Below are 25,946 nucleotides of genomic sequence, written 5' to 3' on the forward strand. Positions count from 1 at the left end.
GGGTATAATGTTAACGTTTTGAAAATAACGATGTTAAAATAACCTTCTTCTACATGCTTCTGTTTCGCACCCCAGTTATGTAACAACCCTCACATAATACTCCAATCGGAGCCCGCCCTTACAAAAATGTCTATGATCACTTTATGCAATGTCTTTAGACAATATGATCATAGAAGCTATCGACCATAAAAAGAAAGTCTTTAGAACACGTATGATCTATGTATGATCTCCCTTCCGACAATTGGCCACCGTGATTGAATAGAATGTATTTACATAGAACGTATTTATACCTCCTATGATTAGCCTATTGATAGCGTACATGGACACTGTAACGACTGTGTTCCGATAATTGGCCACCGTTATTTTAAAGAATCGTGTTCATACAAAGTATTAATACCTTGTGTTATGCTAACTATATTTCAAGTGTCCAATAATAACGTGTATTTTACTCACTATTCACATGCATGTAATATTTCGTGAAAAGTGAGAGTGGCGAAAGAAACAGATGCAAATTCATACCTTCTTTTATTGCACAAAAGCCTTGACACAGAAACACTTCGTTTCCGACGGCAACGACATTGTGTGTTTGATGTACCAGCCATATCAAAATTTATCATGGTGTCACCTAGAAAAGAAATATACATGCTCAAAATTTTTCTGCCAATTTCGCACGCTTTGTGCTAGCATCACACACATCTCTCTTCACTCAGATGCCTGTTTTTCCTCAAAATATGCTAACTGGTTTCCAACCACTTTCTGTACAAACTAGTACCTGCAAAACACCCTCAGGAGATAGAGACTATTCCTGTGTTTAGTTGTATTCCTTTTGATCCTCTATATCATTCGACATTAGTTTATCACAATAGGGGCCCAGGAAACAAAGGAGTGAAATTTACACACCAGTATGCTTGGTCATCAGATACTCTCTCCTCTGCCATTTGCTGCATCAAGCAAATACACATGTTGAGCGGCAACGTATCAGTATGTATACATACATTTTGGTGCATGCTACCAGCAAGTGATGCCACTATGCCTGTTTGCTCCCATTTTTCCTGAGTGATGGCTATGTTTGCCATAGCAGATGACACACACACATAAGTAATTACTGAAGGAGACCAGCTACACCAAGTACCTAGGGGATACAAGAGCGATAATAGGGAATGATGAAGTATATTATAGTTGGCCTACAATATGCAGTCACACATACTTTTTGCTACATATGCAGGTAACAAGTCTCAATAGTGTATTCCCAGAGAGTAAGAAAATAAGAAAGAGCCACTCATGCCCATCTTTTCCTTTCAAGAGCTTGTCACCAAGGTAAAATCTTTATCACATATGAAAGCAAAATTTAGAATACCTTTCTTTTTTGTAAGAAGTCCACATGGATGCTGCTACGTCCCACTGCTACTTGTCCAGGAAGTCAGGTTGCCTTGTTACTTGTCGGCACAGACCACGGCAACAGGGTGTCTCCAGATATGGTCGATTGAAGCAACAAGAGGACTGCATGTACATATGAGAACACTAGTCAGAACAGCAGGAAGAAAGATTTTTTGAATAATAAAGGAAAAGTCAAATGCACAAGTAAAAGAAACATAGGAGGAGTATTTCATATGGTTGCTGAGTGACAGCATGAAAAGCCCAGAATTGAAAACGCAATGCTCCACTGAGGAAAATTACATAATCGTAAAATACATAAATACATAATAATCTAGGTAATCTCAGGAATAGTGGCAAGTCTTATGTAGGCACTATCTTTTGGAGATACGTGGAAAGACAAGTCATATGGGGTGGTAAAAAATGACTATTTTGGTTTATGTGGTTTAACATCCCAAAGCAACCCAGGCTATGAGAGATGCTGTAGGGGAGGACTTCAGAGCGTTTGACGAGCTGGGGCTCTTTAACGTGCACTGACATCGCACAGGACATGAATGCCTTTTTGCTTCAATTTTGAGCTTACTGCTGAACTGGTCGTACTCAAAATAGGTTGGCGCTACTTTTATTTAAATTTAGACAAGGTCCTTTTGAGGATACAAGACTTGCATGTGTCCCAGACACATTCAGGGAGACACGTTGGCCCTGTACAAAGGCTTAAAACGTGGAGAGCTTGTCTCAATAAAACCCACCCGGCCCCGCATAATCACTTTTTGGTACCTAATATTGCCTGCTTTGGCTCGTCAATAGTAGGCTACCGACAATAGGAGCAAAATTATTTCATCCTTAAAAAATCATGCAGCTTACTGCTGGAATATGCAGTCACACATAATTTTTGCTACATATGCAGTTAACAAGTCGTAATAGTGTATTCCCGAGAGTAAGAAATTAAGAAAGTGCCATAAATGTCCATCCTTTCCTTCAAGAGCTTGTCATCAAGGTAAAATCTTGATCACATATGAAAGTCAAATATAGGAGAAATACCTGTCTTTTATAAGAAATCCACATGGATGCTGAAGAAACCATGCAGCTACATCCCACTGCTACTTGTCCCGGAAGTCAGGTTGCCTAGTTTTTACTTGTCGGCACAGACCACGGCAACAGGGAGTCTCCAGATATGGCTCAATGAAGCATCAAGAGGACTGCATATGCATACGAAAACACTAGTCAGAACAGCAGGAAGAAAGTTATTTCGAATAATAAAAGGAAAAGTCAAATGCACAAGTAACAGAAACAAACAAGGAATACTTCATATGTTGCTGAGTAACAGCATAAAAAGAGAAGCACAGAATTAGAAATACAATGCTCCACAGAGGCAAACTACAGTAAAATGCTTGTGCACAAAATTCTCTTCTAGAGTGGAAGATTCAGTGATATATGCAAGGGGTTACGTTTATCTATTGTGCATGCATACGGTACTATAGGAATACAACAAGGTTGACGACTGGGCACGTTGGTATGGGTTCATACTGCCCCAGCCAAAAGACGAGACACAGCAAATAGGAGGACAGGACAAGGCTGGACTATCAACTGAATGTTATTGATAAGAAGAAAACAACGAAGACTTCTTCCGAAAAGCTCGCGCACAACCTAACCGGTGGAATGGCAGGAAATTGGGAAGAACATGAAGAAAATTCAAAGCCAATTCCAAGTCAAGGCCTAACTAACGACTTTTCTAATAGATGAAGTTCCTTACAATGAAGGTTAACAGACACCTTAGCCACACACTTGTCCTCGGCTTTAGCAATGTAAAATGCTTCAACGAACTCTCTGCAGAGTTGATTACCATTGCTGTAAACTACACCTGTATTATTGAAGTCAGGCGCACAAAGGGACGGGTCATGCTCCGACTTACACTCTCGGGATTGCACATGTAGCGCAAGATTATAACTCGCCTTCCCTCCCAGAGAATTGGAGTGCTCCGTCAGGCGCACATTTAGACATCTGCCTGTCTGCCCGTAGTAGCACCGGCCACAATTCAGCGGAACGTGGTAGACCACATTCTTTCTGCAGGTGGTGAACTTTTTCTTATGTGACACTGCACAACGAAAACTATCACGAGGTACACTGTCGAGCCCCTTTCTAACTCTAGCGCACAAGGCTCCTATCTTGTTTCTCGCTGTAAATACAACGGGCAGACAGGCAGATGCCTAAATGTGCACCTGACGGAGCACTCCAATTTTCTGGGAGGGAAGGCGAGTTCTAATCTTGCGCTACATGTGCAATCCCGAGAGTGTAAGTCGGAGCATGACCCGTCCCTTTGTGCACCTGACTTCAATAATACGGGTGTAGTTTACAGCAATGGTAATCAACTCTGCAGAGTTGGTTGAAGCATTTTACATTGCTAAAGCCGAGGACAAGTGTGTGGCTAAGGCGTCGGTTAGCCTTCATTGTAAGGAATTTTATCTATTAAAAAAGTCGTTAGTTAGGCCTTGACTTGGAATTGGCTTTGAATTTTCTTCTTCATTATCTCCTTCCCAATTTCCTGCCATTCCACCGGTTAGGTTGTGCGCGAGCTTTTCGGAAGGAGTCTTCGTTGTTTTCTTCTTATCAATAACATTCAGTTGATAGTCCAGCCTTGTCCTGTCCTCCTCTTTGCTGTGTCTCATCTTTTGGCTGGTGCAGTATGAACTATAGGAATACATTACTGTCTGGGAAGTCAACCTCCACATCACCAGGTATCAAACTATCTCAGAGGTTTCTGAAAGATTTCTATGCAATGACAGGAAGATCTTTCACTATCAAACACAGTTGCAAATAACACTAAAATCTAATGAGCCCATGTATGTTTCTCTTAAAAATGTGCGGACGAAGGAAATGTAGTTGCTGCTCCTTTTATTTATTTACTTGTAACTAATACTGCATCATTTCCAGCTATAGCATGCGTGAACACAATGCAAACAATAGAGGTGAGCAAGCTTATCTAAAGATTTAGAATGACTTTTTGTAATAAAATGAACAGAAATCATTTAACTAGCCATGTACAGGAGACAATGCATGTACTAAAGCAGAGCTGCACAGATTTAAGAGCCTTAAAAGCTCTAGCAAAACACCCTTCTTGTCACAAACACTACAGGCTGGCCGAGAACTAGCTTAGGTACAATACCTCTAATTATCGCATTCAAACTGATCACTTTTTCAAATACATTGATAAACACAGGTACACATGGCTGAGCTTTCAAAACATCATCTGTTGGACAAAACCCTCATTATACTCTTGGATAGGTCTGATAATAAAGATCAGCATGGCGAACAGCCATTCGGCACTTCCATGCGCTATGCAAGCTTAATAGCCTTATCATATCTTACAGAACACTGTTGTAATTTTCAACCCCTGAGAACCAAATTCCATGGGGGTTTAAAGGGACACCTTTGAGCAAAGTTCACTTTAGGATATTGCCCCCCAAAAACCCAATCAACAATAACACATGTTCGACAGCCTCTGGCTTTCTGCACAAAATACAGTTCACACCCCATGGCAGAAAGATCTCTCTCTGCCATCTATGTTTATCCAGGCAGAACCCAAACATGCAATTTAAAAAGATTTTTAGCAGGTTGTAAAGGCATTCGTTTTACATGTTAGAATGCATTATTATTTGATAAACACAAAAGGGCCGCCACACTGATACTTCCCTTCGTCTTGCAGCCCACCCCTTCTGTAACAAGCCCCCTCATGTTTGCAGAACTCAAAAACACACAAAACAAACAGAAAATGTTCTCCAACAGATAAATATCAACATATTACTTTTGTTATTGCTAGTAACTATTTGGCTCTAGGGTTAACGATGCATTTATTTAGGTTGTGAATAAAATGAGTTCGGAAGTTAATTGCAAATCTTGGTGACTAACAAGAAAGTAAATATTTGTGAATATGTTGCTTTGAGCAAAGTAAATGTTCTCATTTAGTCACAGAAAAACAGAATACCACTTGAACGAACGTCACTTCGACGATGTATCCAGTTGTACGAACTTTATTAAATCCCCCCCCCCTGAAGCTCTATTGAACACTATGCAAACGCACTTCATTTTAACAAACTTCAGTTATTGCTCATTTCAGTTCAACGAACATTTTCCGCGGTGCTATCCTGTGTCTTCAAAGTCATACTGAGCGCTTAAAAAAGCACAGTCTGCACTCTTTGTAGCATATTTTTATGTTAAGAACCACTCTTCATTATCGCGTGAAGAAAAGTGGCTGTTATTTAGCTTTAAAGTGAATTGGCTGCCTAAACTAGCTTGTAACCAGATGAATCCATAGCTGTCTGCACGCTTAATTAGCTGTACAGTCATAGCCAGTCAAAGCCAGATCTTCAGCCCTACCAGGCCCTTTAGCTCCAAGAATTGCAAATGTGTGCATTTTGGTTAACCATGATCTGCTTGGAGAAAATGAAAGCCTTGTCTCCTCAGCAGGCCGTTGTGATAGGCAAGATTCTCAGGAGCTTGCACAGTAATCGAGTTCAAAACCACTGTAGTCCTTTCAAAAGTGCTGCAAAAGGTTACGCATTCTTCACTTGCAAATCAGCGCAGTGACAAGTAAATGGGCTCAGATAAGATTTGAACAACCTAAAAATCTGTGACAGATTTTCTCTTCTTGGGCTCCAAGATTACCTCTGAAGGAGACTGTAGCCATGAAATTAGGAGACGCCTGCTTCTGGGAAAGAGAGCAATGGTTAGCCTTGACCACCTAGTAAAGAGCAGATACATTAGTCTGCCAACCAAGATCCGTATAACTCGTGCTATGGTCTTTCCAGTTGTGATGTATGGATGCGAGAGTTGGACTGTGAAAAAGGCTGACCGCCGAAGAATTGACGCGTTTGAATTGTGGTGCAGGCGAAGACTCTTGAGAGTTCCTTGGACTGCCAGAAGATCAAATCAGTCGATATTGTCGACCATAAACCCTGACTGCTCATTGGAGGGTCAAATTCTAAAGTTAAAGCTCAGCTACTTTGGTCATCTGATGAGAAGAGAGGAGTTGCTGGAGAAAGATTTGATGTTGGGAAAGGTTGAGGGTCACTGGAGAAGGGGTAGGCAGCGAACGCGATGGTTAGATGGTATCCTCGAGGCACTGCAGATGAAGTTATGTGATGTTAGGAAGATAGTGAGAGACCGGAAAGCGTGGCGTGACATGGTCCATAGGGTCACGAAGAGTCGGACACGACTGAACTGAATATTTCTTGAAGCTAATGGAAACAATCTTCCACGCATTTATTTCAGTCCAATGAAATTTCATTTCAACAAACTTTTTCCTAAGGTCCCTTGAACTTTGTTCAAGTGAAACATCACTGTATGTGTACATATGCTGAGGCAGTTTAAATAAACAGTAACTGAATGTCAGCATGAACATGCACACATATGCACAGTGCAGTCAGCTATATTATGTCACCATGTTTGTCACTGAGCTATTAAAACACAGGTTTACTCAATTTTGCCCCAACTAGAAATAGTAGGTACTACTTGAATAAAACAGCTAAGTATATCTCCTGTTTTAAAGCTCTGAAGAGGCCATGAAAACTTTTCTTTAGTGCAGACTATGAGCAAGATTCACCAACATGTCAGTCGCGCTAAAAACACAGCAAGAATGATTTAACAACACCGAGCTGGTTTCAAGCTTTGCTTTAATGAAGCCTGTTACACATCCGCCCTTTATACTCTCAAAAGAAAACAAATGCAAAGCATGAACCAGTAAAAATTATACAGTTATAAAGCAAACACATGAATGCAAAAAACATGAGCATGTGATACCTACCAATTCAATGTCTCCTTTACACGAAGGATGCTTTAGGGCAGGGCACCCATGGCTGATAGAATAAACTGCCTCAACAGATTCATGACGCTGTCTGCTTCATATTCAGGCAGCACTCCCTCGATGGCAGATGAAATCTGCTGCAAAAGCAGTGTGACAATACAATTGCATCAGCTGGACTGCAAGCATTATTGCCAAACAAGCCGTAAATGCAGTAAAATAAAGACTTCATTAAATCCATGCTTCTCAAAACCCATAACATACCATTACTTTCCCTACACTCCTAAAGAAAAGCTGTCTCAGAAAATGAATTCCTAGCAGCTCTAGGTCACATGCCATAAGTTACCAAAAAACTCGATCCTATCATCTGTTTCAATTCTGACCCTTGTCAGCAATGTCAAACATTAATAAACGAAGAACTTCCATAGTTGAAATTCACTTTTCAAAATATGCTGTTTCTCTGTGAAGCTTAAAGGTTCTTAGAAATTAAACAAAACAGAAGACTAAGTTTGAAAGCTCTAATCGCTTAATTCACAGCCAATTGTTAGCTTGACCCACATAACTTGCCACGCCTCCGTTAAAAAAAAAAAGAAAAAGAACACTGGGCCTGTACTAAAATAATACGTACTGACCTACTAAGGATATAAATATAACTATAACTGTGTTGAAGTCTGCGAATTGTTATAAATAAAATTATATATCACCCCCCCCCCCCCCCCCCAATCTGTGCTTACTCTAAAGGAAAGCTTAAAAACCTAATTTTACGCGGAAAGTCGTTGCTTATGGACTGTTCCAATAAAGCGGTAGCCGCATGAGGCGACAACCCCAGCGATCCGTCGCAAGGCCTGTCGTTGTCGCTGGTGCATACCGCACGGAGCGACGGCGCTCAGCGACAGAAGCGCGTTTTCAGCGTTGCTCTGTTACAGCCGCCTCGTCATTCGGTCAAGGGGAATGCAATCACGCTATATCCCATTTTCAACACTAAACAGCATGACGTACGATAAAACACTGATGAAATTTCTTGTAACGCATCGTATTTTAAAGGGTCACAGGGCAGCGGTGCGTTACTATACACTGCGATGCCGACTTGCATTGCAAGCAGCGACTTTCTCCTGCTCCTTTCGGAAATTCACAATATCAAGCCACGCTAACCTTTTTCTTTCTTTTATTACCTTCCAAGCTTTTACTGAATTATCTCGATGCACTCATATATATACACGGATCAGACGAAGTGAGCGCGTGAAGGCACCAGGTTCTTCGCCCAAACCGGACTAGGAAAACTAACTTTACACGCAATAAAAAGAAAGCCAGAACGGAAGTTGAGCACCCTAAAGCCCTCTGCGATTGGCTGCCTCGCGAGCTGCTTCCGGGCGACACGCGAAATTTTCTAAAAACCCAGAAACCGAGCGACGGCGACGAGCGGCAATGCTTTGGCGGCCCTCAGCCCGTCGCGCGACGTCGCCGCGTCATGCGGTTAGCGCTTTAACTTCGAATTACCGGCTCCATGTGCAAATAGCTCAACGAAGAAACGCTATCAATAAAACAGATAGGTAGCGAGCGATCGCACACATCTGATGGAATTTAAAAATGACAGGTTTTATACGTCTACATAGCTTTTACGCAGTACAAGGCCTCTCTCAATATTTGAAATTTGACGGTTATGGCTGCGAGGCCAAGCGGTTGTTTACCTTTGAAGAATTAGTAATAACTCCCCGAAAAAAGATCTGAACTATGTTGCAAAATGATCGGAAAGAGGCCGCGGACAATCGAGGATCACTTTTTAAAACCTAACTACGTGATAAAAACGCTAAGCAATGAAAAATATTGCTAGAGCATTGGGCGTGCAGTATGCAGCAAAGTAAAAAATGGGTAAACGCTTGTAATGTAAAAACTGCTCACTTCTGAAACACAAAATTTTCAGCGAGTATGCGCAAAGCGCTTATAAGAAAGGAATGAAAAAGTTTGTCAACTTACATTGAAGATTTCTGGCAGAAAGAACTATTTTCCACGCTCGACGTCGCCACACAGCCAAACGCCGCCTCTCAGTCGTGCGCAATCACGTGACACATGAAGCTGCATCACGTGTTTTGTGGAGTTCGCTTTCTTTCTTTCTTTCTTTTTTTTTTTTTTTTTCCAGTCGCGCGGCCACGCCGCGCTGCTCCATCACGTGTATTGTGGAGTTCGCTTTCTTTTTTTTTTTTTTTTTTTTCCAGTCGCGCTGCTCAGACGAAAGGCGGGATTAGTGGAACGCCGAGCGAGCGTCAGTTCTGTACGTTCGCTATCTTGTGCTTTCGTTCTTTTTCTTCCGGTGGTTTTGTGGGGTAGCTGGTATTCGGGGCGACGCAGAGACTCGGAGTGGCGAGCCCACTTCAGCGATCGTGTGTTTGCTTCCTTCATTGTAATGAAAACTTGAGTTCTTACCGTATGCGGAGCCGCACATATTGAGTGCCTGCGCATGAGTTATTTGCACGCACGCGCGCTCACACACATGCAGCTTTGCAGAGGCGAAAAAGAAATAGCTCTCAAGACTGAGAGCATCATACATTTCTGCTAAATAAACACTAAAAACTGATTGCTGATTTCGTTACTGTTACTCGGAGACAACTTTGCTCTGTGAATATTTTGTGAAACTTTAAACCCATCTTTTTTTGCTGTATTGATGACATCACTGCGGTAATACCGTGAAATTGCGCTGTTATTCGGTGAACACATATCTGTTTTCCTTTTCTTTCCTTTTTTTGCTTTTGCTGCTGTTGATCTCTGTAATGTCTGCAATGTTTATGCCTGTGTTTATGCCTGTAATGTGTTCCATGTAAACTAGCTTCCTGTTGAGCTGTCACCTGCTGATGTTTGCGAGGGTCCTCGGCACTCTTAAGCAGTGTGTAACTGCTTTCTCGCTGAGGTGCCCCTTCCCCCCCCCCCGTCCTCTGGATTTGAAAACAAAAAATTGATTGATTGATTGATTGATTGATTGATTGATTGATTGATTGAAGGGCGCGTAAATGAAGCCGTCACAGGTTTGATACCGCGTTCTGTCTACGTTGGCTAGCCTGCCCGCTTCTCCTTTCATACCTCCCGCACTTCTAGGGAAAAAAAAAAGAATGCGTGCGTGCGTGCGCACTGCTGTGTGCTTTGCTCGCAGGGCGGCTAGACGCACCCCCTCCTCCAGCTCGAAGCCGCGCTCTGATGGCCAAACGCCTCCTTGCATCCTTGCCGCGCATTGGATTTGAAGGACAGCTTCCAGCCAACCTCTCGAGAGGGTGGTTGCAACTAGAACTAGCATAACGTTCCCAATGGATCACAGCGGAAGGATGAATATGTTCAGCTACAGCTGGTCGATATTCCGTGGTTCGGGTCAAGTGCGTGTTAATTGTGCCGTAAGGGCGCTTAATTGATTTACAGAGGTCGGTGCCGCGGACCGCAGGTTGCGCGCTGATATAGTTCACGAGGCTGCATAAACGCTATGCGAAGGCTGCGAGCGAATATGCGTGTTTCTGCTGGCGCATTCTGTGCCGTTGTGTGTGTTAGTTCGCCGCCCCCCCCCCCTCCCCAGCCGCCGCGCCTTCTCTCTCCCCCCCCCCCCCTCTTCCCTTACCATTAGCGCGCTTCCTTACCCTACCCTTGCCCTAAGCTCGCACCTCACCCAGACACCACCTCCAGCAAAAACATAAACAAAAGCAGAACCTGTAGAGCGCTCGCTCGATTGACGCACATGTCCAAAGGCTGCTGGGTGGTGTCGGATAACCTCCGCGAGCGAAACATACGATGCGCGCGGTCAGGAACAGATGGGCTAAGATATGGCCGCTGCCTTGACGGGAGCGGCGGCGCAGAAGTGAATAAGAGAATAAGAAAATCACTAACATACTGAGCGCGGCGAGAGAAAATGGCGGCGGGCGCCGATTTGTTTTCATAAGTGGTGGACAGGAGCGTATGCTATGCACAGCGGGGTGGCTCGGATGCGTCTGGGAGCACACTTCTAAACACGATCGGGTCGATAAAGAAAAAAAAATACAAATTCATTTTTTTTTTTCGGATGAAAATTTGGTCCTTGCCAGGGAAATGCACCCTCCATTTTCCAGTAATTTCGGCGCGTGAGAAGGAAAGCGGAGAAGAGGGGGAGGGGGGGCTCGTTCGGTAGCTTACTGTACATGTGCATATACCCAATCATTGTGTGTATGCCAATATATAATTCTAAAGTTTCGCCCATATAGCTTCTGAGGGATGAGCTACGTGGATCCGAGAGTCCAGGGCGTGCGTCTCAGCATCGCGTGATGTAACCCGACAACACCCACAGCGCGCATTCTCCACTGTAAAGTCGGCGGCGCGGTGCGTTACCTTCCATTTGGGATGTTTTTGTATTTAATTGTGCGAGCGAGCTTGATAAAAGGACTCAGTGCGTCCTCAACAAGAGCGGACGCTTGACTTAGAAATGCGCGATGAAGAAAGAGCGAAATTGTAACCAGTTAAATTTTCAAATTATAACCTTATAAGTTTTATCTATAATTCATGCAAATTGATCGTATCAATTTTCCATTTCCATTTCTTTTTAACAGATGCTATTCATAATAAAAATTGTAATTCAAATATGAGTTGCAATGAATAGCATTCACTCGGTCAGTTAATACTATATACTTTCGATCTGAACATTTTTTCTGACATGCTAAATTGCTTCAGTATATTTTAATAGCTGTGTATGAGTGGTATAACCAGAAATAATGTTCGAGGGCGTTATACGGCATCGATTAAAAAAAATTGCAAAAAAGGCCGAAAGAAGGAGTTCAAAAACTTTCGGAAGGGTTTCTGACATCAAACAGAGCCCTGGCCCTGCTGTGTATTGATAGGAGTATATACAGAGAAGTATATTCACCTAACAACTTGCTATGTACAAACTTTATATGAACTGATTTAAATACACAAAAGTAACAGTGTATGAACTTCGTATTTACACATGTTCATACAGATTAAAGGTACGTACAATATTGATAGAGTCAATAAGGTGTTAATACAGATTCTAAAGACTGTTCACGACCATTTTTGTAAGGGCGTGAGGTATTTGATTAAAAAAATAAATAAAAAAACAGCAGAGCACAAACGAGGAACCTTACTTACAGCGGCTAATTAAGGTACATCGCGGCCTACGATTGCACAAGGTTTTGCCGAAGTCACTATCTTTTGAATGAAGAAGCTGACGAAGTTTTTTTTTCTCAGATACACAATATGCACGAGACGCGGCCGGTTAACCGCGATGAAGCATGCGCCTAATATATAACTGCATCCATATGACATATGTGTAGCGCAAAAGGACAATCGAGGGACACAGAAAAGGTACACAACACAGGTGCTGTCTGTAGCGCCTGTGTACACTCTTTGTGCTACACACTGCCATGGAGCACCGTTACCGACTCGCCCAGGCTTGCATCCTTGTGAATATAACTGCATGCTCTAAAATGTTTCTCGCCAACAAAAGCAGTTGCCGTTTACCTTCCGTCATTTCTATCGATGCTTCGTTCCCATTGTACAGAATGCGTACTTACGTAGCATCAGATAGCGCAGTAATACGTACGCTCCTTGTTCTAGCGGTAGCCCCGTTTTTCAAAAAAGCAAGTCTTCTCTGTGCACCACCGCTTTCTCTTTGGCATTTTTCTCTGCAGTCTAGTGAGAGGCACTGGGAAAACAACAATCGGGAATCGCGCTTCACCACTGGCGACACAGTAAAAAAAGAAGGGATACAGGCGAGCAAAGAAAGCGCGCACAAAACGAGAAAAAAGAAACCGATGCAATCGTCTCCGAGCAGGTAGAAGTGCGGAACGACTCGCATGAGCAAACACCTACACCATATATAAACTACTGCACCTTTGTGAAAGCAAAAGGCGCGCAGAAACAGGTTTAACACGCACGCACAACACCAACAGATTCATATTGGTTTCACCGCGCTAACACATTGAACGACAGAAAAGACGAACACCATTTTACCAACAGATTGCCGTATTCTGAAGAGAGAAAACTGCGTCGTCTGCTCAGGTGGCACCCTCCCGACAAGCAGCTCTCTCTGCCGCTAACGATTGGCTTTCATTACAAATAGCGCTATCCTCGCCCATAGGGAAGCGCGGGCGTTCGTCACACTAGCCAGTATATTCTAGGCACTATAATCGCCAGGCATTCCTTTTCGCTCACGGAGTAATACCGCTCCGCCGATGTGAGCGTGCGGCTAGCGAACGCGACAGCGCGCAGCTTGCCCTCGTGTTCTTGCTACAAAACAGCTCCAACACCAGCATCACTAGCATCTGTCTGCAAGACAGATGCTAGCGATCAAGACGAACTGCTTTCTCGACAAAATATAAACTCTAGCTCGACAAAGCAATCAAGTAAAAACATGAGAAGAACTGGCATTTCGCCTGGATATTGATGAGGAAGTCTAGAAGATATTGATGAGGAAGTCTAGGAAGTCTAAGGTGCTCCACGTAACATGCGAGGAAGACCTGGCTAAGCTTAAGTGAACATTTAATGTTTTGCTACTGTTCTCTACCGCGATGAGATTTCGATAAGTCAAGTGAATGGATTTGTTTTCAGCTTTTTTATCTCAACAGTTTTAAATTCGAAGTCATTGCCCTCTCGGAAATATGTTTACGTAAAAACGAACATTTTTCGATCCCGGCATATAACTTCACTTCTAGCTCGACACCTCTTCTCGAGGAGGAGGTGTTACACTGCTGATAAAATTTGACCCTGAATTTAAAATCTTTACAGAATTAGTTGGTAATAGTTCTGCCATTGAGTAGCTTCTTATTAAATTACATTCGAGTGTAACAATTGGAGTAGTCTATGGGACACCAAGTTCTGGTTTGCCGATATGTTTCGACGAGATGGAAAGCCTGTTGACGTCCCTTGGTAATAGTAACAACTGTCCAGTGATAATAACAGGTGACTTTAATATTAATGTTAACAATGAAGCACGAAATAAATATATGCACTTACCAGACTCTAATATAAAAACACGATACTGGAGCCCTCCAGGATAACATCTACAGCTGCTACTATGTTAGATCATATTTTATGCAATATCAAGAATATTACATCAGGTGTGTATTATACAATTATTACCGACCATTCTCCAGTGTTTGCACTTTATCATAGGGTACAACAACGCACTAACCACTCGCGTTCTAAGAACACCCGACTTATTTACGTTTTGTTAAAAAGGAGACTGCAGCTACAGAATACAGATAGTATATTTGATGCTGATATGCACTCAGAGTGTGGGAATTTTGTAAATGTTTTGAAGACTACAATATCTGAATGCACATGTTTTTATGAAAGAAAATAAGACATGACTTTAAATAATTGGATGACTGAGATGATACTGAAAGCAATAAAAGAAAAGGATACTTGGTACGATGGAAGAAGCAGAAAGAGAATATATATTATTTGCAGAAATTTCGCGTTGCTCCAAATTCAGTGCTTTCGCTGATAAGAAGGAAAAAAGAATATAACACGTCCCTTATTGAATGAGCTAATTGGAAAACGAAACGAATATGGAATGTGCTAAATTATGTAATTGGCAAGCCTCCTACAAAGTATGTCTATCCCGATGTAGTGAATAACGACATAGCATTGAGATTTTTTGCATATTTTCCAGCATAGTCCCGCAGCTGACACAACATATACCCATTACTCCACAGAGGATGCTTTCGACACCTGCCAGTAGTAGCTTTACACTAACTGCAATTATACTTGATACAAATACTGATATAATTGCAAGCTTGAGTAGCGCCAAAGCTACAGGGCCACATGGGATACCTGCGAAAGTTGTGAAAGATAATGTTGAGATTGTTGCACGCCTTGTGCTCCATATATTTAATCACGCAATAGAGAGAAGTATTTATCCTGACATACTTAAAATAGCAAAAGATATATCTGTATATAAAAACGATAATAACAAAGATCCAGGCAGCTATCGCCCAATATCGATGCTTAGTGTAATAAACACTATTTTTGAAAGATCTAGAGCATTAGAAGTACGCCATTATTTGGTATAAAATATTATTTCTCAATGTCAGCACGACTTCCGATCTAACAGATCTACATCCACAGTGGTTCTCGAACTTACATAGTCTATACTATATACATCTCTACGCAATCATGAAATTCCAGTAGTACTGGTTCTTTATTTAAAAAAAGCTTTCGATACTGTTAGTTACTATATTCTGTGAAAAAAGCTTTACCACTACGTATTATTCCGGTCTACACTTCAATTTTTTGCTAATTATCTCTCAAACAGAAAGCAATACGTTTATCTTGATGGTTTTTCCTCCCCCCTTCAAACAGTCGAAACAGGCGTTCCCCAAGGTTCTGTCCTAGGCTCTATTTTTTTCTCTTTGTATAGTAATGATTTCCCGCAGATTTTATCTTCATCTAAGGCTGTTCCATACGCTGATTACACAGCAGTAATATTTTCAGGGAAGTTACGTTTAGAATTGGAAGCAGTATTTATAGTGCAAAGCATGTCGGATAAATGATTAGTTTAACTGCATTAAACTCACGCTAAATAAATCACAAACAAAATTTGATTTATTTTATCCCAGAAATAAGTTCAACTCTTCTGGAATCAATATTTTAATTTATGGAGAAGCTTTGGAAGAGACAGGATCGATAAAATATTTAGGTATTACAATTGACAACCAGTTAAACTTTAAAGAACACTTCACAAATGTGTGTTCGAAACTTGCTTCTGCTTGTTATATTCTTTTCGAACACGACTTTATTTCAGTACCCGTATATCAAAAATGGTTTACTTTGCCATATTTCATTCCCACCTTATCTATTGCAGCGAGTCTTGGGCATTCACATTTAAAACATACTTACATCCCACCATTCGTCTTCAATCAAGAGCCGTACGCATAATGACCTTCTCGCACCACACTCATCTACACCTTTATTGTTCGCATAGCTTCATATACTCCTTTTACTCTCGCGTCAGAAATGAGTTTGCAGTGTAGTGAATGCCATTCTCCTGGATGCTCATCCTTTACCAATTACAGTATTTGTTAAACCCAACAGAAACACGAGAAATGCAAGCAACATAAACTTTAACCTTCTTATCACAAAAAACTTTTGTGATAAGAATACAGTATGTCGGTGTAAAAATACAGTATGTCGGTGTAAAAATATGCAGTAATATTCCACTTGTAATATAAAATAGCAAATAACTTATTTTCCATCAAAAAATTTTAATTTGACTGAATTATACTATTTTAACACTAAATTAAAAAGATAAGAAGTGCTTCCACTTCTTGCGGTACCAAATGTTTACGTCTTGGTTATATTCATTTTCTTCAGATAGGGAACTGTATTCCGTTATCTCTCAATTATGCAAGTCACCTTAAATAATTTGTCTATGTGCATGATTGCTTTTCAGTTCTTTGCTGTTGCGTATTTTATGTTTTTTTGTACTTTACTTTGTGTGCTCTTTGATTGTCATGTCTGCGTGTGCATAAGCTTGAAAACAATTGGTAGATGTCCTTTAGCGTATCTCCACTGCTGTGTATACGTAGGTGTGCATGTACGGGCTTAAACTAGCTTCGGCTATTGGCCCAACATTTTTGTAATTTGTACTTTGTATTGAAATAAATGATTGATTGATTGATTGATTGAAAAAAAAGCGGTATGCGCTATCACGTGAGCCAAAGCAACCAATGCGTCGTTCTGTTCCATGCCCCACCCCCACTTCGAGCTTTACGCAACAGCTGGTTCAACGGCCTAGCTACCTCCGAACAACTAGGGATGAAATGTCTGTAGAAAGCAACCATTCCCAAAAACCTCTGTACGCTTTTCACGTTCGTCGGGCAGGGATAGTTCAGAATTGCCTGCAGTTTGTCATCGTTCGGTCAATCATCAACCAGAAAGCCCAAGAGGTGCACTCTCTTTGATGCTAAATGCACTTTCTTTGGGTTGATTGTTAGACGGGCACGTCTCATTCTTTCAAGAACGAAATTACGGTGAATGAGGTGCTCTTTGAACGACTCTGAGAATATCATGATATCATCGAGGTACGCCGTCGCGTAGTTGAACCTTGCATCGCCTGGCACGATGTCCATCAATCGCATGAACGTGCTCGGTGCATCAGACAAATCAAACGGGAGTCGAGTAAAGTCGAAGAGGCCGTGGCGACAGGTGAATGCTGTTTTTTGAATGTCACCTTCCGCCACCTCAATCTGCAGGTACCCTCTGCTTCCATCCAGGACTGTGAAGAACCTTGCGTTGGCTAACGCGCTCTTCAAAGCCTCGATCGACTGCAAAGAGTACGCGACCGTAGGCGTCAGTGAGTTGAGCTTTCGATAATCAACACTTAGCCTGCCCGAACCATCTTTCTTTGGCGCTGGAATCACTGGGGCGCCCACGGACTTTGTGAGGGTCTCATCGCGCTGGTATCAATCATCTCGTCAAGGGTGCTGCCGAGAAGCTGTCTCTGACGCGCGACTAACGGCCGCGGGTTGAACCCGAAACAGCGCGCATCAATCGTTTCAATCTTGTGCTGAGGCACGTCGGTTCTGCCCGGTTTCTCTGTGAAGCAATCCTAAAACGGCAGTAGTTTACACAAACCTTCGGCGCTAACTACTGGGTCCTGAGAAGGACGCGATAATTGCTTCTAATGGGCGACCTTTCACGTCGAGGGGAAGCCGTCTGCCGCACAAGCGTGGACGCTGGCAGGCTGGGCGGTGCATGCCTGCCTGAGTGCGCTAAGAAAGGGAATTAGGGGGAGAAGGGGCGGTAGCGATAGCCGTTCTACCCCATGTCGAGCACAATGCCTTCGCTCGAAAGAAAATCTCTTCCCAGAATAACTGGTATGGCTAAGCCGGGCATAGGCGAAGCGATGCCTTCGCTTTCAGCCGTCAAAGCGCAACACGAGACGCAGTGCTGCCTCCGCTTTTGCCGCCCCTGCTGCTAAGTCAAAGGGGTTTCGGCTGGTCTAACATGGATGTTACATCTACGGCAGGCGTCGAACACGTCGTCACCCACCAGTGACAGCGTTGAGCCCGTGTCAACGAGTGCAGAGTAGTTTTGACCAGCTAACCGCACTAGCATGAAGGGCTTGAGCGCGACAACACTCTTTGCGTTCTACAGGCGAGGGGGACAAAAGCCTCTGGGCCGCCGGTGCGGTCGCCCGATGTCGCGGCATGGGAGTACATTTCCCATTTTCTACCGCGGCTACCGCGAAGTTCTTCCGCCGACGGCGAAACGCTGATGTTAACAGTTATCGCCGCCGGCGGTCCGCGTTTTCCTGCATACCCCTTGCATGGCACTCGCGTGTCACGTGGCCCGGCTGCTTGCAATTGCAGCATAGCCAATCTTTCACCTGCCGTGCGATCGGGGGATTTCGCGTTCTCTCCGCGCCTACGCGGACGTCGCTTACGAGTCCTGTTCGACGCTGCTGCTCAAAAGCGTAGGGGTCAAGAGCGCGAAGAATATCGGAGCCTTCCGCTGGCCTTTCCTGCCCTACCGATTTTACATCTGCGCCTCTGGCGCGCGTCGCGGAGTCCTGGCCTCCGGCTCAGGCGCATCTCGGCTCTAAGGATTCGGCTGGCCTGGGGGGTGGCTGGTAGCGCAATTCAGCGAGTAATCGGCCTTTACTACCTTCCCTTCCTCTGCCATGGCCTCGAGGTTTGAAAAAGCACGTCCCCACAAATACGGCTTGAAGCGCGAATGGCACTGCCTGATCACGCGCGCGACATGTGTGCAAGACCGGCAGCCGTGGAATCTGCCCTATTGTAGAGCTCCTGCATTGCGCGTACGTATTCGAGGAGGCTCTCCTCTGAGTGCTGTGTGCACAATGCGAGCTCCTCAAGCATGTGGCGCTCATAATCGGACCTCAAGAACTCGGCGCGGAAGCGATCTGTGAAGTGTGCCATTGACTGGAATCCGGCTGTCAGCGTCTCCATCGCACCGCGCTCTCAACAATTAAGTGCTACGGGAATTAGCTGCGCTAGCACCACGTCGTCTGGGGAACACAGTGCCGTCTGATAATCCTCGAGTTCTTGTAAGCACTCGTGGACTGACTTCACGTCCGTGTAGCCGGAAAATGAGAGGGCCTCTACAATTATCCCCGGATGCGAAACTGTAGCCGGAGCTGCGGCTTGGTTGGCGCTAGCCAACGAACCGAGCTGACGGGTGAATACAATCAACCACGGCCACTCGATGGAAGCGCACTGGGTGTGGCCTGCTGCGTCGCGCCGCCGTCAATGGGCAAGCGCGTCCTTGGAGAGTTTACAGTTGCGCCCGCTACTTCTGCCGAGGGCGCCACTGTTCGGGGAAACGTCGTCGCCGGGGTCACCGGCTCCGAGCGCGCGGTTTGCTTCCTTTCTGGACGCGTTCGCCTCGTGTCAGTGTGGTAAACGCAAACTTTTTAGTGTGCATGTATGCAAGCACGCTAACATTGAGACGGGATGCGTTTGTTTCTTAAGGCGAAAGCCGCTCTAGGCTCACGGAGCGAAAATCTGTGCGCAGAAGCTGTAGCTGTAATCTGTACGTCGCATCTGTGCACTGGTGTGTCAGTCGCAAAAGCGGACTTGCAAGGAGGGAGATTGAATGTGATAAGTAATCAATAAAGTTTATAATTAGACATTGATAGAGGTAATGACTAATGCTAATGAATAATAATGATTAATAATGACTAAAATGATTTGTAATGACCGCAATTGATTAGAAATGAGTACCAGTGCTTAGCGATGTTTGGTAATGACTATAATAACTAGGCATGACTCATCATTACCGCTAATGCCTGCGAAATGACCAATATGTGAAAGGATGAGATGCAATGACCACTGCCGATTCTAAATGAGTAACCTGATTAGTTATAAGTGGTAAGGGCTACAATGACTACGCAGGCAGACTCATCATGACTGGGAAACGACCAATATATCAAACGACGACTTGAAATGACGAACTGTGACAAACGATGAGAGGCAAATGATAGGACAAGGGTAGGCTTTCGCCATCCTCCGCTTAAGAGACATCTAAGCGACCCTCAAATTTTATCTGCTGAGCTCGCTTCAGACAAAGGCAGTAGCGATGAGTGGAAATGCACTCGCTTCCTCTGAAATGAAAGCGGCGCTGAGGTTAAAAAGTCCAGATGCTGAAGCATAACACCCAATCAGCTGCCATTGAATCAGTGCAAACAACGTGACGGGAACACAAGAGAAGAGGACGGCACAACCGCGCTAGTTGCATTTGGTTACTAGGGAGCTGGACAGTGAACTAGGAATTTTAACGATGTGTTGTGAAGCAGATGAACACTATGATGTAGCACCAGAAGCTTTTCTCGCAGGTTATGTTGCGAAGACATATCAGAAAACGGTACGAAGCATTTTGTTTTAATATAAGCATACAATTTGTTCTACATTTTGCCGCGCTAGTCTGAGTGGCCTTGCAAGCAAAAGAGCCTGTGCATACAACGTCTGTTTATGCTCTTGAGACTGTTTGAGTCGGCGCGATAAACTGAAAAGCCACGTTCCACAGAAAATCCGGCGCCCGCTCTGTCGGCGGAGAGTCGGAAAAATACCTCTCTGTTAAGAGGCATGTTCGTTGGTGATATGGCCAGACACCTTTGGCGCAATGAGAACACAAAACATGTTCAATGTGGCAAAAGCTGCCAAATCAGAGAGAGTCAATAAGATGTAAGGGTGAAATGGGAATTATTGAAAGTGGGACCCTTAGATCTCAAGTCAGGTACACTATACTCCTATAGGGCACGTTCGTACGGCTTCAGTAAAGAGTGGCTTTTTATAGCTATGTGTAGGGTGCTATTTCATATAATGCGATGGCTTAATGCTGCATTCTAATGATATCCGACAAGGCAGCAATTACAGGATACGGTGAATAAGCAGGTTGCAATAAGCGGGTACTCTAACGAGGCTCTGCAAGGAGATTTAGGAACCCCAAGTTTTGTTTATCACTACCAGGTTGTTGCTTAATTTATGCGATATTTTGTAATGGTTTTGAGGCGACATGTCAGTCGTGCAAAAGCCTGTTGCAGGAAATATGAGTCAACTGTACCAGTTACAGGTTGATGAAAACCAAGGACAATGGAGGCTTGATGTACCCCGCAAAGGAAGTAATCAAGCTTTGTCAGCTTACGAGCACCTTCATTAACAGGATGATGAAGTCTTAAGAGGTCCGGCAAAGAAGCAAGATGTGTAAACTTTTGATTTCATCATTTTTTTCTCACTGTACACAGTACCCGCAGCTAATGTATGAAAACAATGATCGTGCCCATGCTGAGGCGCTATTCAAGATATTGTTAAGTTGCGGCACCCACTGATAGCGAGCTGAGCTGGAAATGTCACCTCAACAGTCGAGCGACATTTATGGCTATGCATAAACCGCTCTCATGAAAGGTTTTTCCATCTGCGATTGGTAATTTTCTTCCTTTTTTGTGTGGCCATTTATTAAGCGTACTCGGCTGCTCGCTGAATCTCGGCTGCAGTTGCGCTCTGAAGCGTGAACATTGTTGAGATCGCTGCTAAGAATTTCACAACAGGAACACTCGATGCACGTTGTTCCATTGAAAATTACAAACCAGCAAAAATTGCACGGGTTTGCGAGAAGCCAATAAAAATAGTAATAAAAACTTTCGGCGCATATACGTAGCAAGCTTGAGGCAGACCGGCTCTATGAAGCGCGCTTAGTACAGTCATGCAATATGCGGGAAGCCATGACGGATAGCCTTCTGGCGTAAAACGTTTGAGGTCTCCAACTGAGTAGAAGATCCCAGGCTATCATGTAGATTTAACCTAATAAACATCTTCATATTTCCAACCTAACATTTGTCAGAATGAGACATAAAGGTTGGTTACATGTCGCATTTTCACAGAGGTTGTTCACAATAGAACAATATATTTTTATTGGACAGCACTGTCAGCTTAGAACAGGTTAACATCAATTTGTGCATTAAAGTTGTATGCAGGAATGAGTAAATGTTATGAAAATGACACACGTAATTCGCGACATAGTTAAGTGGTTATGCATTAGGCTACCATGGCAGCTGAACAGCTTGGAGTTGTTCACAGCCGGATGAGATTTTCATGTGACAAACATCTTTATCCGAATGCAACATCACGGTAATGCGAGCTCTCTAGTCGAGTGGCCTTGACTCACCGTCACATTAAGTTTTTCGAGGTACACTCCAGTATACATCGTTACCGAGCAAGCGCTAAGTACTGACATGGTCACACTAGACATGACAGCATATACTAATTCGTGTTGTCAAATTGTGTGAAGCGGAGCTCTTATATCCTTAAAATAAGAGGCTTCTACCACGCCGACGCCTCCCTGAAAGCGCAGACAGGCGCAGCTCTCCGCACGCGGCTGTCCCCGAACGGTGGCGCCGCGGCGGTGGCGACGGGAAGTAGGCGCCTCCCGCCGGTTTCGGGCGACGTAGCAGGCCTCACCTAGTGCGCTTCCACCGAGTGGCCGTGCAGACAACATTGCGGTCATATGCTGCATAAGAGCGGCTGCGTCGGGAACCTGTGCGGGCTGTGCCCCGTCCCTTGCCTCACTCCCGGATGCACCGGCATCCGAAACGGCGGCCCTATCTGCCACGTCGTTTCTCGGCGGTATTGCACTCAACAACTAAGGCCGGCCGGGAGGCGAAGAACAACTGCACGCGCACGACTTACCAAATACTTTGTTGAGCGAGTTGGTAAACATCTATAGTTAATTTAAACAGCGCGAACAGGAAGACACAGGACAATATACAAGGAAGCCACAGTACAAGCACTGTACTGTGGTTAATTGTATATTGTCCTGTGTCTTCCTGTTCACGCTGTTTAAATTAACAATGGACGCGCACGACTACCCCATAGCCCGCGTCAGGAGGCTTGTCACAAAAGCTAATCGCGGCGACAACAGTTCGTAAAACTAATATATGCAAAAAATAAAAATTCGAACAAGAACCGCCCGACACTAAAATACACACATTTAACCCAAAACAAAATTAAAACATTACACAAACACTATTATACTGCATTCCGCCTCATCTACACAAGCGATAACCCTAAAGTCAAAATGGCGTCACGCCTATCACACAAACGACCAGCCCGTCGTTAGCCTTGCCGTGCGCTCCCACGTCGGCAGAGAAATCGTCCACATGGGTGCTAATTCAGCCCCAGTTGAGTGCCATTTTGTTAGCGATTTCTCTGCGCGAGGGAGACGCAATACACACACACACAGGGCCGGGGTAGAAACATCTATCTCACAAAAGATGCCCGTCCATGCCGATGCGGGAGGAGGGGGGGGGGAGGTGGGGGGGAGGTCGTCGTTGGGAGCAGCCAGGTAGCGTGTCGCAGGGAATCCAGGAGCCAAACACCGAAGCGTGGAAGCCAATGGAGAGAGGCGACGGCGTACGCCTTCCTTTATAGCTCCCGCACGGGACCGGTTATTCCAGACCGGTAATGCATCGGTAGCGGCGAGAACAGCGCTCCCTTTAAATGTGGCTGGTGCGGTCCCCACAATTTTAACTTTTAGACGCCTTTTATTGCTATTTCTGTCTCAACCTGTTTTATTGACTCCAAAGGGTTAAGGAGCTCGTAGTCCCGATATTATGGTGGTGATCAGCGTCCATCGAAAACAGTGACTTGGGATTCTTAAAAAAAAAACACCAAACTGCTGAGGGTACAATTAGTAGGTTATCAAAAAAGCGGCAGAAAATTTTATAAAATAATTTGTGCAATTTTCGGTTTTGGGCATTGCACCCAAGGCTAGTTCGTAGCGCATGAGCACGTTTACCATACTACAAATGCTCTTTGGTCCAGGCGTATTAGACTGCACAATATCGTATAATAGAAAGAAAACGAGAGATATATGGGAAAGGAGACATCGCGTTTTTTTGCTAAGGCGAGGCTAAATCAAACTCAAAATGCTGTTTTTACCATATGTGTTCTTTTGTTTGGGAGACTAAATTTTGGTTGCTGACGGGCTTCTGCCTCGTCACACAGACGTCCCTTTCAGCGAAAATGCGCAGCAGGCGCCGACTCTGCCGCCACAGGACCGCAAACTGGACTGGAACAGATGGCTCCCCTTTCAACCGTTTGTTTGGAAGGGGCCTCATATGCAGGACATTGAGAAACCATAAAGAACTAGGCCGAGTTTTCCTACGCGAATTTTGTTGCGGCGATCGTTTCTTCAGCACTGACTTGTGTCTTCTTTCCCTTGCGTGATGTGTGCGTACTCGCTTTTCAAATTTCAGTCGTCACTCGGGTTCTTTATGCCCGCGACAGAAGTGTTTCTTTGCTATTGTTTCAGCGTGAGTGTCATTGTTATAAAAAATACGGCGACGGGACCAACTTACAGCGCTCGCTGAGAGCTGTTTTACGGAACGTTCCCGTGCAGCATGTGCTAGGCAAAAATCCACTCTTACTACATTCATGGCTACATGTAACTACTGGCATATGGAACGAGAGGAAGAAGATGGTTTACACGGTATGAAGGAGCACCGAATAGGGGTAAAATGGGGACGCCTCAGTTCGCAGGTCAAGCCAACGTTTCGACACGTGGACTTGTCTTCGTCTGGGCAAAGTGATCATAACTAAAGATGATCGCTCCAGGTCCAGAAATCAATTGAAATAGAACTGTAGGAAGCCTATAAAATGGCAGTCATCGCAACTGAAGTGGATGTGTGAGTGCTTCTTCGGTAGCATTGTGAAAAAAAGAAATATCTTTTCATCTGCCCATCATCGCACGGCAAAATTGTGTCTGTCTCATGCTGGCTAATCTGATTTCTTATATATTTTCCCTAAGATTGTTTTCTGGGACTGTGTTTCTTTTTTTTTGCTTATCTGCGCAGTTTCACTTCCATTGGGCATGCATGGCTCAAATAACATGGGTATATTAACATGCATTTCTCCAAAATTAAAACTTGTTGACAGTTTGCGCTCTTTGATTTTTATCGTCTTTTGTGTAATAATTTAAGCGCACCCATAAGTCAGTATGAACCGCTAACTAACCCAATTTATAGATTTGCTACATGTATCACTATTGCATAATTGGCGTGAACAGTCACGAGAACCAAACTAGTCGCTAGACATTTTTAACCATGCTCATGGGAAAAATAACAGAAAGAACGTTTCCGAAGCCTCGAAATAACAGCTGGTGGGGCTTATTTCTGCTACTATAGAGAATGGAGATTCATTCCCGCATCTGTCAATAATTTGAAACCAGCAGGTGTGATTGTTTCATAAGATATGCCTTCAATACCATAGACAAACATTACCAAATACCAGTAACCTATTCAGTCACCTAGGTAGAATAAATGGGATATTTCTTATCGCACAGGTTTGTCCAGCAACAAACTGTACACTTTAAAAGTATACCTGAGTGCAATTAAAAAGATTAAGTTTAACATTGAATAATGATTACTTTAGTTTATTTAGTTTCTTGAAGCTGGTCAGAACAATCGGGCTAAGTCGTGCTTAGAGCATTTCTAGCTGCTTTATGAATGCGATCGGCATCCAATATGGGTATTTGTTTAAGTGGTGGATGCTAGCAGACTGCTGACCAACCTGGTATGCGGGTGATCGTGGGCCTCCAATTGCCTGAGCAGCCGCTACCAAACATATCAGCGTTCAGCCGAGGTTTCGAGCTCCGACCATGGGCGCTGCTAAATATTTTTCCAACCAGGTACGTGACCGGCCATGGCCCACCAATGGGCGATCAACCGTGGCCGATTTGCTTGGCACTCAGTCGGGTACCTGAGCTTGGCACTGAGTCGATGGCCTTCTTCCTC

General features: G+C 44.0%; 1 long non-coding RNA gene across 1 annotated transcript; it reads right to left on the reverse strand.

The window, feature by feature from the left end:
• Positions 1 to 210: 210 nt before the first annotated feature.
• Positions 211 to 9,273, reverse strand: LOC146175116 (uncharacterized). The gene is made up of 5 exons (XR_014702113.1): positions 9,146 to 9,273; positions 7,175 to 7,311; positions 2,416 to 2,573; positions 1,358 to 1,500; positions 211 to 625 (listed from the first exon to the last, which is right to left on the reverse strand). It is a non-coding gene; the product is annotated as an uncharacterized LOC146175116 (long non-coding RNA).
• Positions 9,274 to 25,946: the final 16,673 nt, after the last annotated feature.

This window comes from Amblyomma maculatum, chromosome 11 (genome assembly GCF_055883805.1).
Source record: "Amblyomma maculatum isolate TAMU_Amacu chromosome 11, ASM5588380v1, whole genome shotgun sequence".
In the NCBI taxonomy this organism is placed as follows: Eukaryota; Metazoa; Arthropoda; class Arachnida; order Ixodida; family Ixodidae; genus Amblyomma; species Amblyomma maculatum.